The sequence below is a fragment of the Perca flavescens genome, chromosome 10, assembly GCF_004354835.1.
Source record: "Perca flavescens isolate YP-PL-M2 chromosome 10, PFLA_1.0, whole genome shotgun sequence".
Taxonomy (NCBI): Eukaryota; Metazoa; Chordata; class Actinopteri; order Perciformes; family Percidae; genus Perca; species Perca flavescens.
In genome coordinates, this window is record NC_041340.1 from 670,218 (window position 1) to 675,450 (window position 5,233).

The 5,233-nt window shown below is 41.4% G+C and overlaps 1 pseudogene; it reads left to right on the top strand.

The window, feature by feature from the left end:
* The first annotated feature begins 421 nt into the window (after positions 1–421).
* On the top strand, positions 422–1,249 carry LOC114562613 (heterogeneous nuclear ribonucleoprotein A/B pseudogene; annotated as a pseudogene).
* The last annotated feature ends 3,984 nt before the right edge of the window (positions 1,250–5,233 follow it).

Consider the following 5,233-nt stretch of genomic DNA (forward strand, 5'->3'; position numbering starts at 1 on the left):
ACAAGGCAATTCAAAGTGCTTTACATGAGACATGAAACATTAAAAACAGTTAGAAAACAATTAAAAACAATTTCAAAGCATTAAAACAATTAACAATTTAAGATCATTAAAAGACAAGAATGAAATGTACAGTGCAGTATAAGAATTTTAAAGAAAGAGCAGATGGAGTAGTGTCTTTGGTAGATGGCAACCACAATGTTCCAATTAGGATCTTAAGAGACACTGGAGCTTTAGATTCTTTCTTTTGGAATCTGTTTTGCCGTTCTCTAAGGAGTCTGATACTGGTAATTGTGTAGTGATACGTGGCATGGGATTAGTTCCATTCTTTTCTTCTTTACATGACGTTACCCTTAAATGTGGTCTGGTAGAGGGTGATGTAGCTGTTGGGGTTAGACCCCAGTTGCCAGTAGAGGGAGTCCACATGATTTTGGGGAATGACTTGGCAGGTAGTAAGGTGTGGGCGGATGGCAAAATAAACATCTTTAAGAAGCAAGCTTCAGTACTCCCTGCAAAGGTATCTCCAGATTGCAACTGTGCGTCTCCGGAGGTATTTCCAGGTTGTGCTGTTACCCGCTCTGCCTCACGCAAGGAGGATGCGGGGAAAATGTTTGTTGGTGGTCTCAGCTGGGAAACGAGCAAGAAGGATCTTAAAGATTACTTCACAAAATTTGGTGAGGTGACAGATTGTACCATAAAGATGGACCGACAGACAGGCCAGTCAAGAGGCTTTGGCTTCATTTTCTTTAAAGACTCAGCCAGTGTGGAAAAGGTTCTGGAACAGAAGGAGCACAGGCTGGATGGCAGAGTGATCGACCCAAAGAAAGCCATGGCCATGAAGAAGGATCCAGTCAAGAAAATCTTTGTGGGAGGCCTTAACCCGGACACCTCAAAGGAAGTCATTCAGGAGTACTTTGGATCCTTTGGAGAGGTTGGGACCATTGAGCTTCCACATGATCCAAGGACAGAAAAGAGGAGGGGATTTGTGTTCATCACATATAAAGAAGAGACTCCTGTCAAGAAAGTTATGGAGAAGAAATACCACAATGTCGGTGGACGGAAGTGTGAGAGTAAAACAGCCCAGCCCAAAGAGGTCTACCGGCAGCAGCAGTATGGCGGCCGTGGATACGGAGGACGCTGCAGGGGCTGTGGAGGCCAGAGCCAGAACTGGAATCAACGTGGATACAACCAGAACTATGGCTACGGACAGTCAGCCAGGGGACACAGGGCGACTGCTAAGAACCGGGATTGAGTTTTGTTTTTTTTTCCTCCTATTTTGGGGAACCTTTTGAATAAGTTGGGCCAAATTTTTGGGCTATGGGTGGGACCCTCATTTTAATGGGGGTGTTACGACCCCGCCTCTGCAGTGCAGGGGAGGTTCCTCCTACAGGCAGAGGAGGGTCGTTAGTGATTGGAGCCACCTGGGCCCAGGGTATTTAAGCTGCTTCTAACCACTCTTTTCTCTCTCTCTGCTCCTCCAGGTATGATCCTGTTTTGTTTGTTCCTTTATAGTTTTACTTAGTTTCCACTCAGTCATTTTCACACACACAGACTCACTCATTTGACACATTATGACATTCTCACACCTCATTCCTTTTTCTTTGTTTAAGGTTAATAATTTGGGTTTACAATAAAGTATCTTCTTGTTTGGCCTATACTTGTTGTTGGTGTCCCCTCATTCTTTGCCACAGGCCATGAGCCGGTTTGTGACATCATGAATACAAAAAAACGTATTTGTTTATGTTAGGCATACTATAAAACGTTGTTTTCTCAAACATGTCATGTCCTTTTGTCGATGATCCCGTTGATGAAGAAGCTGTATTAATTCACAGAGAGTTGACGTCTGGAGATGAGTCCCAACTATAGATGTATTTTCATTTCCACATAACCGATTTGAGAGGTATTTTTTTATCACAGTCCATTAGATATGTAGATGTTATCCGTCCTCATATCACTAACATTAGATATGTGGATACCTTATTGTCCTCATATCACTAACATTAGATATGTAGATACTTTATCTGTCCTCATATCACTAACATTAGATATGTAGATACCTTATTGTCCTCATATCACTAACATTAGATATGTAGATACCTTATCGTCCTCATATCACTAACATTAGATATGTAGATACCTTATCGTCCTCATATCACTAACATTAGATATGTCGATACCTTATCTGTCCTCATATCACTAACATTAGATATGTAGATACTTTATCTGTCCTCATATCACTAACATTAGATATGTAGATACCTTATCATTCTCATATCACTAACATTAGATATGTAGATACCTTATCATTCTCATATCACTAACATTAGATATGTAGATACCTTATCGTTCTCATATCACTAACATCAGATATGTAGATACCTTATTGTCCTCATATTACTAACATTAGATATGTAGATACCTTATCTGTCCTAATATCACTAACATTAGATATGTAGATACCTTATCCGTCCTCATATCACTAACATTAGTGTCACTGTGTTGCTTTTTTTTAACGAAATACATGTTCAAACTCGCTGTTAGTGCGCATAAGTATTTCTGCCGACCCGTTTGTTTGTGGTTGTTACCATGGTGAATCGTGGAATCATGGCTCCATTCATACTGCCTTTTTATAGTGGTTGTGCTAGCGCGTAACCCTGAGTAAACATACTCCGACTTGATTGAAGCAACTGAAATCAGCTGTTCTGGAACCGAAAACTCAGAGTTTCCATCTCAGGGTAAATCAACTCAGACATCAGGGTTAGACTCAGAGTTTGTTAAACCTCCTTCCTGGAACGGAGCCCAGGAGTTTGGGGAACAGCTGACTGTTTGTCAAACAACAAAGCACAGTCGATGTCTCTCACTCGTCTCTTTTCTTTCTCTCTTTCTCCGTGAAATGAAGCTGCCTTCAGGTGCAGTAGGAAACGTTGTGTTCTATAAACGATCTGATGAAAAACTGTTACTGTGAAATGTACAGTCTACTTGTGCTACATTGGGGGGTTAAAGAACCCAACAGGACGTCGCACCACCCTGCTGCGATTGATTTTTTTTTATCTGTACGCAGCTTCACGTTGGAGTACGGAGCTCATTTAAGATGATGCTCTGACGTCCTGTTTCCATAAAGGCAGCGCGGAGCTGCGCCAAACACAGCTGACAGAAGCACATAGGAGAAGAAGAGTTATGATACACTGTCTCGTCCAGTAGCAGTGTGCCGTGAACTGGCAGGCTTTAATGTTGCAGTAGTTTAAAGTGCAAACATGTATTGTTATTGTGAATCTTTGGTTTAAACTAGCTTTCAAACAAACGTCCCCCAAGGGCACCACAACGCCCCCCTTTCCAAAATATTGCTTCCAGCACCCCCCGTCATCTACTGAATGCCCCCTGGGGGGGCAGTAACGCCTCCGTTGAGAAACACTGATCTAATGCAAGCAGTAATAGCTAGTAAACGTCTTTAATTAAAACAATATAATTTTCTGATTCTGCAATCTCTTGGCCAGCAGAGAAGGCCTTGCTGGCCCTGACGGCCCACCTCTGATCTACAGATCGAGTCATAACTATGAATATTCTGATTAATAGCAGATGGCTTGATGGGTGAAATAACGTATGAATAATGACAAAAATATAACTGAACATAGCAGCGAGCAGAACAGACTATGTGCGCATTTATCCATTGTTATCATTAGATGAGTGTCTCATACAAAAAAATGTACACACAGTGCGAACAGGATTACGGCTGCTGGCGCCACTGCCACACTAGCATTTACAGAGACCCAACAATTCCCCCAAGAACAAGCATTTGGTGCAATAGTGGACCTTTCAATGTAGAGAAACATCAACATTACATCACTCTCACATACACATATATTGTGTTTGCACCGCAGGAAAGAGTGTTTTGAGGGACTTTTTGAATTTAGAGTCAGTACTCTCCCGGAACTATTGGTCAAGATGTCAGTGTACGTCTCTGATCAATCACATGAGCCATGTAGCACTGGCAACTTACATTTTAAACCTCTAGCTAACTAGTCTGCCGAAAGAGTAGATTAGTGCTTCATCCACACACTCTTCACACAGCGTAGAAAGCACATTGCTTTGTGCTAAGCCAGGCTAAACCTGTCGTGGACCTTTCTCTGTCAAGTTGAAACTGATTTGATCCCGGGAAAGAGGGAAAAAGGATATTTCTTCAAACCATGGACAGTTCCTTTAACATACAGATATCTGTCCAAACTGCATCAATTATTAACAAAAGAGAATTATCATTTTAGTTCCTGGATATGTTCTCCTTTAAAACTTCCTACACGAATATCTCCTTTTTGTTCATCAGTGTTTGTACCTGAGAGTGTCCAGTCTCCAGAGAGGATCCTTCAGTCCCGCTGACAGTAGCTTCACTCCCGAGTCTCCTGGATGATTGTACCTCAGGTCCAGCTCTCTCAGATGGGAGGGGTTGGAGCTCAGAGCTGAGACCAGAGAAGAACAGCCTTCCTCTGAGATCAGACAACCTGACAGACTGCAAACACAAAGAACAACACACAGGAACCCTCTGTGAACACGTGGAGCCATGTTTAAGTTTTATCGTTGTTTGTTGTCCAGGTACATTTTGGACCAGATTTATAATAAATCTTTAAAATCATCTGTGGAATTTAATTATTGAGTCTCAAAACTACTACTAAAGTTTGACATATAAACAGACACAACGCTACATGTTAGCTTTTTATCAACTAAAGTTAATCAGAGTTTAAATGGTCATCAGTTGAACAGGCTGATGAATCCTGACCTGAGAGTCTCCAGTTTACAGTGTGGACTCTGAAGTCCAGCCGACAGCAGTTTCCCTCCTGAATCTTTCAGATCGTTGTTACTCAGGTCCAGCTCTCTCAGACTAGAGGACTCAGAGCTGAGAACTGAGGACAGCACTTCACAGCTTCTCTCTGACAGGTTACAGTGACTCAGTCTGAAGAGACAACAGGAAGGAAACAAGGTATTCATTATTAACTCCTGTTGAAAGGTATCAGAGTATTTAATGATGAATAAATCACACTCACAGAGCTTTGTTGGAGGGACGATAATGAAGAAGACAGTTAACATTTGTGTTTATATCTTAAGTCTGGACGTTTGGTCATAGAGAATATAAAATCCATTTTAAACATATTAAAAGTCTTGCAATATTATTCTATACAAGTGGGAAACATGACAAATAATTGTGACTGAATGAGGAGTAAAAAGACATCCAGTATTCATATTCACA